Source organism: Ambystoma mexicanum, chromosome 6q, assembly GCF_040938575.1.
Source record: "Ambystoma mexicanum isolate Mex_15411 chromosome 6q, UKY_AmexF1_1, whole genome shotgun sequence".
In the NCBI taxonomy this organism is placed as follows: domain Eukaryota; kingdom Metazoa; phylum Chordata; class Amphibia; order Caudata; family Ambystomatidae; genus Ambystoma; species Ambystoma mexicanum.
In genome coordinates, this window is record NC_090937.1 from 763,673,532 (window position 1) to 763,682,631 (window position 9,100).

Genomic DNA, 9,100 nt, shown 5'->3' on the forward strand with positions numbered 1-9,100 from the left:
TTTATTTGAGGTAGATATGTATATGGCGCTTGCCGCACTATCCCTCTACTATGCATAGCAAGCCACAAGATTCCCTTAGCTTTCTTGCGGTTCCAAGCATATGTACACGTGTAAACTGGTCAAATATCTTTTCCATACTTATAGCTTAAGCTTCTTTCATTTGACATCGCCTTCACACTCTAAGATCACAATATTCTTGTTCATGGCGTTTCATCTCTTTATGTCATTCTCTGGTCATCATTTCTTCTATAGGTGAGTCAGTCCGGGTTCTCGTGACATCACCATTCATCATCCATTCGGACCTTTTTGGTTTCTTCAAGGACTGTACTCAGGTGATCTTCGGTTCATCTCATTTGTTGATGTGGCTTTCTCAATGGGTACCTTACTGTCCATGGTTTCCTCAATACTGGTACTTCAATAGGCATTGTTCTTCTGATAGGTACTGGACAGAACCCCACCGTGGCTCTCTGCTGGTTTATTTGCTGATCATACATCACATATCTCGGTGTGAACATTCCTGGTACTTCAAAATGGACAGTTGGAGTGCGGGCTGCATTTGGGACCTCCTCTACACTCCCCCCTCTGGGCGATTCATCGACCACTTTCACCTCCTTCTTTTGATCCATCTTCTTTGGCTCCTCTGTATTCACCTTCACTTCATCACCTGGGCCCATTCCTTCTTCATTTTCTGGGTCTATACATGATGGTCTGAAGAACTGTCTCTTTGGAGTCCATATTCTTATGACTCCTTTTAGACTTCCTGCTGTTCTCACGTGTTCGTCTTTATTACATGTCATCAGTTGACACTGCCCATTTGAGCTGCAGTAAACCCATCTTCCCACATCATTTCTATGCTTCTTGGGATATAGAAACCTTGTTCCTTCTGGTGCATGAATGCTGGCTTTCACAAAATATCTTATTTCTTCGTCAGTCAAGTCTTTGGGCTTCCATCCTGGCTCGACATCAATCATGATCTTCATCCCTATGGCTTGTTTTTGCAGTTTTCTGGCACTGGGAGATTACTATCTTGATAAGGCAGAATCCTAGCAGTATCATCACTAACAGGGCTCCTAGAAACTTGAATGCATCTGCCATCCATTGTGGAACCCATGAAAATAGTGATCCAAACCAACTGTCATCATCAACTTCATCCGTCTCATCAATCATCTGAAGTTTTGTCAGCATACCTATGGCTTCTGTTAGTGTTCCATTTTCCAAATTGTGAGAAGGTATAAATGTGCACCATGATTCTTCGATTTTTGCACAAACTCCTCCATCCATGGCTGTGATCATGTCAAGCACATATCTATTCTGGAGAGTCATCAGTCGGACTGCTCTTAACTCTTCCTTGATCGCGTTGAATCCTTTTATGGTTATGTTGATGGTCTGCAGTAACTGCCATCTGGTTATCTGCAACCATTTAGTATTCGCTCCAACTTGAAATCTTGGCATGAAAATTGTTGTATACACTGATGAGGTGAGGCTAAACAGCCTGTGTTCATATGGGATTGCATGAAAGGCTTTTTCTGATTTGGCAGAGAAGTAATTCTCCCTTTTCATTCGGGTCAACAGTTCCACATATCTCCTTTTCCTCATGTGTGCATCTGCTTTTGGGAAACTGTCAATATTCAGGTCACTTTTCGGGATCACCAATGCTGGAACGTGGACATTCACTATAGTGCATATGCCTCCCAAGTTTCTCGGCAGTCTGATGTATGTTTTGGATCCACATGCCCAATAATGAACCATAATCACTGCAGTTCCGTGCATCATTCCGGGAGCATCAAAGATTCGTCCACAGTTCTGATTCTCTCCCATCTTCCTTGTGCCATTATTCCTGAAACACATTTTTGAGCTCTCCTGTGGTACTATCTGCAAGGGTCCTCCTCTGTACCCGACCCATGTCAGCAATTTTGCAAGCCTTGGCCATAATGGCTTGCATATTCTTTGTGAATTTTCAATTGCTTCTTTGCAGGCTCTGAGGACCATCCATGCCCTACAAATTACTACTCCTTTCTCCCACCTGTCTGGTGAAAGCACTGTTCCCCAAATCTGCATTTGGCCTCTGTTCTTCCAACTTTGAGCCTCTTCTGGAGTTTTTCCTTGGACATTTAGTTTCTGATTCACTCCCCATCTGATTTCCGCTCCTTTCACTCCAGGTTTCTCATACCTGATCACATGATTCCTAGTATGAGCTCTGTCTCTTGTCTTTATGTCTTGAACATAATCATCTTCATCAGGATCAGTTTTTTAATTTGCCCATTTCAGTGAGGCATCACTACCCATGAACTGGCTTCTGGTTTTGCACATTGCTACATGTGAAAGACAGTGGGCTGTCTGAACATCAGTTTATACAGCTATGAAGATCTTGGACTTCCCCGTGCTGTATGGTAGGAGTGCACAAACAAAACATTCCCCCTCTGAACTTCGTCTTCCAACTTCCTTCATGTGTTGGTACCAAATGTTGTTTCCCAAATGTGCTGTGCTGTCCAAGTATTCGTGTAGTTCGTTGTTGTCTCTGTGCATGCTTCTCTTGATTCTTAAAGTTTTCATGTAGTTCGCTATAACTACATCCCTGAATGCATCCAGATGGCTCTTTCTTACTGGAGGATTCTCTGGTATCCTGGTCCATGGTGCAGGCCTCCTCATCTGTGCCATTTGACTAGACAGAAGTCTGGCAGTTCTTTCCTTGTCCTCATGTGTCTTTTTCTTTCTGGTTATAAATGTCCGCATCCACCCTGGCTTGGTTTCAGTATATGGCTGTACTGTAGAACTTGTACTTGTCCCTGTTACTGGAACATATATACTTGGCAATGTTGTCTCTGTGGGTTTCTTCTTCAGCTCCTCTAGTCTTTTCCTTTCTCTGGCTATGAATGGCCATATTGTGTCTGCTATCAGTTTTGCTCATGCAGAGATTTGCGGGCTCAAGAGTTTCTGATGCAGCTGTTTCTCCTGGCTTTCTTTTCAACTCTTCTTGTCTTTCCACGACGTCTGCTTCTTTCATTTGGCTCTTTACTTTACTTTTAGTGAGATTTCCCATGGTAGGCAGTCTTTTCTTCTCCCATGCTTGGGACTGTGGTTCTGCAGTTATTGACACTAGGCCTGGTGTATGTGCGTTCAATGTTTGCACGCATTTGGTTGTCAGTAACTTTTTTTCATTCATACTTTGCCGACCCTGTCTCCGGCTTTTCGATTTGCTTGTTACCACAAGTGTGTGTGTGTCATTGCTAATCACTCCCATCTCAAGTTCACTCACTCCATTATCAGATCTCCTACGGACTGGAATTACTATAAAGGGCCTGGGTGCTTTTGTGGGTGTCATACGTCCATCATTTGGTGGATGTACTGGGATTGGAACGCTTCGTACACCAATAAAAAATGCAGTTCTGATCGTTAATGACAGTAAAATGATGATAATTGTAATACACAAATACATTCTGCCCCTGTAAGTTAGGTGGCAGCATTTACGTCCAGGGAACTGTGACCTTATATCCTCCTGCGGGAGGACTAGTGTACTGTACTGGGCCCCCATCTCGATCATCTGTAAAATGTGTTAACTTTTAAGACAACGTCTAAATAATATTATTTCTGGATCCTGTTTGTTCTATTTGTGAGCTGTAGAACTTAAGCGATTGTCTCTCCTTGTCAGACCACTGGAATTGTCTATTAGTTCTGGATACAGTTTCTTGTTTAGGCTATGGGGAGTGTCAAAATCAAGCAATAATTCAACAAGTTTCATTACTGTGCATGTTCAAAATGTATCAGCTCCAAGTCTATACCTCTGATCTGCTTCATTCGAGAAGACGTGCTGTGTCCTTGTCAGTACAAAATAAAAGAAAAATAAAACAACTGAAATCTTTGACACTGCTCTCTCGATCTGTCCTTCGGCGGAAAGTTTAAAATCTTCTCAAATCGTTCTGCTGGTGGTTAGAAAGTTCGATTTGCATCACAATTCCATGCAGGAGCATGCCCATCTATGCAGAATTTGCTAGGTCTCTGATGTATGTGAGGACATCAACATCGATCGGTCTCCCCACAAGCTCTGGACTATCCTCAATTAGGCAGAAGAACACGCTGCTTGCCAACCTGCTGTCTTCTGGTGACAGGGACATTTGCCCTGTATTTGCTGGAATTTGGGACTGTTTGCTTTTCACTTCACTGTGAACAGTGTCTGCAATTTCCATTTGGGTGGAGTGCCACTTGTATAACTATGCTATTTAGGATGATGCTCAGACGTTCTGTGTTTGCTGGATCTCTAAGAAAAGTGAGTACATCTGTTGTTCTCCCGACAAGTTCTGGACACTCTTCGATTAGGTGAAAGAACAATACGTTGATAAGCTCATTCACTTCCTTCTCCGCTTGGGACATTTGGTTTTTCCTCGCTGTACTCAGGAAGTAGGAGGAACTGCTCGGCAATCACATTGAGCAATCTTCTTGTAGTCTTTTCATTTTCAGGATCTTGAAGAAAGTCAGTGACACTGGTGAGCCTTCCCACCACTGACGGGTACGATCTTAGCACTAGATCGAAGTATGTCACCACATCTTTGGTGATGTCACTACTGTGGGACACCATAAGTTATTCCAAACAAGGTTATCATGCGGAAAGAGCCAGGATACTGGTTTTTCTTCCAGCTTATGTGTCCTCGATCAAAATTTCACATGTTCTCTTTTCCTTATTAAAGCTTCAGTGTGCCTCAGTCCAAAGTTCAAATTCGGCAGGCTACGTTGTGGTTTATAAATGCAATTTACTTCTTCACCCTGCAACTAGGATGCACCGAGTGTCCGTTTCTTTTGTCCTTATCCTCCTTTTTGCTCAGAGGAATGTCCAAAGTAAAACCACAAGTTTGCACAAAAGCTCTTTGTCTTTGCTTTGCTGCTGCTCATGCATCCTTCTTCCTCGTCATGGATCTCGTCTGCACATGCTGTGGTTCTTCCCCATCATCTGTAGTCTCTTTACGCTGGGTTTCAGGCAGGGGCCCTTCTCCGATGTATGGCTTGACGTCGCCCAAAAAGATCCAAGCTCTTCTTCCTTGTAGTTTTACTGCAGAGGGTGTGCCGTCTTCCACTGTAAAAGGACCGTTAAACCTTGGCTCGTCCCACCTTTTCCTCGTATGGTTTTTTTTACCAAAACAGTGTCTCTAGGGAAAACAGATGGAACACAAAGTCCTTGAGCTGTGCCTTCAGTAATATCTCCTTCTGTGTTCTGTGCGGCCCTGCACCCTTTTCGTCATCGCTGCAGCTGGCCTGAAATGACAGTAAGACAAGATGTCATGTAATTCAAGTAATTTTTCATTTCAGACCCTAAGATTTCTCCTGTTGACTGGGCATTACATCTAGCTCTGTCTCGGGGTGTCAGTGGAATGCGCATTCTTCTTCCTGTGGCTATTTCGTGCGGCGTAAGATGATGGTCGGAACCGGGTTGATTCCGGAGTGCATAAAGTGCCAAAGGAAGGCAGTGCAACCATCCCTTTCTTAGAGTAAGCTTCAACTAGGCTATCCTTTCCTTTAATAAGCCATTGAGCTTCTCGCATAACCCGTTACCTTGTGGATGATACGCCGACGAGAACTTGCGCTTTATACCACGCAACAAGCTGATCTGCTCGAAAACTTAGTTTACAAAGTGGATCCTGTTATCTGATCTCATGACTTTGCATACGACCCACCTGGGAAATACCTCCCTCACTAGAAATGTGGCCGCACAGGTAGAGTCTGGATGTGTACAGGGACCTGCTTCTATCCATCTAGAGAATGGACACACCACAAAAATTAAATACCTGTACCCGTTACATACTTGAATCATATCGACATAATCGGCATACAAGTGTTGAAAAGGTCTGTTAGGCCTTGGGATGACTCCTCTAATTACCTTCAATGTGTGCCCAGCTATGAACTGTTGGTAAATTATATAGTTCACCAGAAAAAGTGCAACATGCGCCACTAAGTTCAGTATGAACCAGTCTTGCGCAAGCGTTGCCGCTAGATTCTCTTTTGTCATGTGTGCTGGGTAGTGTAATTTCTCCAGCACTCACTTTAACAGGGCTATAGGCATTACTGGTTTACCAGTGCTGTCTTGTTGCCACAAGCTGTCAGAGGGTTTTAAATAACACCCTCGCCGCTTCGAGAATTTCTTTTCCTCCTGTGGTGCCTCTCCTTGGAGTTCCATCAACTCTGCCTGTCCCATATTGTTGTAACTTTCAGGTGTACTTTGTGCAATACTCATTCTCTCATTAGTGTTAATAACTTCCATATCCATAATCGTCTCATTCTTGGATGCCATACGCTTGGCTTCCGTGTCTGCTGCTTGGTTTCCTTGGGAGATAAAATCTCTCCCCTTCGTGTGGGCGGCGCATTTCTCGACCGCTATGCCCAATGTGAGCTGTAGTGCCTTAATCAGTCTGTATAACAAGGCTGCATGCTGTACCGGCATACCATCCGCTCGGAGGTAACCCCTCCTTTTCCAGCGCGCTAGGCCTGTGTGCACTGTTGACGTCACATAGGCAGAGTCACTGTACACTGTTACTTCCTGGTCCGTGTGATTCTCAATCGCGAGTATCAATGCCAATAATTCTGCATTTTGTGCTGAATAATGAGACGGTATTCATGCACTGAGAAGCACTCGAAACTCTCTGTTTGCTGTGTGCTTCATTACAGCAGCGCCTGTATATCTTTGTCCATCGTTTTGATCGATTCTCGAAGAACCATCAATGAAAATAATGTCTCCTCCTGCCAGTGCATTCTCTTTCACCCTGGGAATTTCATCATAGAATTCTTCATAATTCACACAGTCATGTATTGGCTCTCCTTCAGTGACTGGCTCTGCTATGAACATATCTGGATTCACTATTTTGCATCAAACTATCTTGATTGAGGGATTCGATATGATCACTTCATAAGCAGAAGCTCTCTGAGATGTACGGGTGCCTTTAGGCTTCTCTAGGATAGCAAATAGCGAGTGACCGACGTACAATGTCATTGAGCATCCCATTACAATGGTAGTAGCCTTCTCGTTGGCGAACGCTGCGACAGCTAAACTTTGTTCGCACAGGAAATGGCCTTCCATCACTGGGTCCATATTTCCATCATCGTATGCTAGGGGCTTATACTCCAACGTGGTTCTCTGTGTGAGTACTGCCGTTATAACGCTGCCATTCGTGTGTGAGAACAGGTAAAATACGTCTGCATAATTGGGGTTCCCTAAAGCTGGTGACGTGCAAATGGCTCTTTTGAGCTCACTAAATCCTTCCTCCATGGTCTCAGACCATTCAATCTTTTCTTTTGTCACTTGTGCCTTCTTTAGGGCCTGAAGAAATGGCTTGGTGTAGGAGCTGTAGTTGAAGACCCATGCACTGACATAATTGCAAAGGCCTAAGAAGCTCTGCATCTGCTTTACCATGTGTGCATTTGCTGTGTTTAGTATGGCTTCAGCTCTTTCTGGGGTAACTCTTTCCCTTCAAGAGATCAGCTGACCTATGTAGAGTACTTCTCATTGACAATACTGTAACTTCTCCTTGTCAACCTTATATCCTTGCTCAGCCAATGTAGACAATAGCTGGACAGAATCGTGTCTGCATTGCTCCTCTGTTGTGCTACAAATTAATATGTCGTCCACATATTGCAAGACAATAATCTCTAATGTAATATTGCTTAGGTCCACCTGCAGGACTCTGTTAAAAATAGAAGGAGACTCACAGTACCCCTGGGGTAGCCTCGTGCTTTTCAGACGCATCTGTCTGAACGTGAATGAAGTTAGATCTTGTGAGTCATGGTGCAACAGGATTGAGAAAAATGCATTTTTCAAGTCAACCAACGTGAAATATTTTGCCTCAACAGGTATATTACATAGAATTGTAGCCGGGTTCGGGACTAAAGGGAACTCGGCCTCAACAATATCATTTATCGGCCTTAGATCTTGAATTAGCCTCCAAGACCCCCCTTTTGATTTTTTGATAGTGTAAACCGCAGTATTGCATGACGATTCCTACGTCACTAAGATGCCTTGCTCCATCATAGCCGAAATTGTCTTAAAAATTCCTTCCTCTGCCTCTCTGGACATGGGATATTGTCATGCTTTCGGTAGAATTGCTCCTGGCTTCAGTTTAATCTTTACTTATCCAACTCCTTTCAATAGGCCTACGTCATCGGGTCCTGTGGTCCACACTGAAACAGGCACCTGGGCCATGTCATTCTCGAAATATTCAGGGCGATTCTGTACTAACATCATTCTCTGAGGCACTTCTCTTTTGATCATTTTCACCCAAAAGGTGAGGCTCACCTCCACTGTTGTTTCTCCTTCGTCTGCTTGTTCGTCAAACAGATCGTCATCAGTGACGTCAGTTAATCTATACCCTTCTTCAATGGCGATTACTGTGCACCATTGTCGGTCTTCATCATCATGACCATCGATCAAAACCACTTTCCCCCGTATTGCAGCTGCGTGTATTGCCAAGGGAAATACTTGTTCCCTCTCCTCGTGCATGGGTATTCTCGGCCTGAATAAAAATTCATCTGGGGTCCTCAGAGTTTTCTCAGCAAGGCATGGCAGCCCTGCCATTAGCACGCGCATTCCATACGCAAATATTTCTGGCTCTAATGGAACGGCTCTCATGGCTGTGTGTCCTACGTATGCTCTAATCATTTTGCATACGTTTGAATAGTGCATTCCTGGAGTTGAGCATACTATGCCCTCCTCCGTGAAAGAGATTGTCATATTTGGTTTTGTCATTAGATCTCGACCCAAAGTTTTTACTGGGGTTTGTAGTGAATAAAATAGAGGCACATTCATTTGACATTCTCCTATAGAGACTGGAAGTGTGTTTGTAAAGGGAACACGACTTGTAGCTCCTGTGAAACTCTGAGTATTTATAGCATAGCCGGACAAGGAAAACTTGCCTTCACGTATACCCGAACATGTTGCAACCGTGTCAACTAAGAAGGAATATTCTTTATCCCCTATAACAACATCAACCCTTGGTTCCCGGTGAGGGTCTGGTGTCACTGATAGGATATAACACATCAGGGTTCCCAGTGAGCTGTCCTAGTCCATATATAATTTTTTCCACTTTGGGCGAATGGACTTCCCCCATCACCGGTATTACTCCTC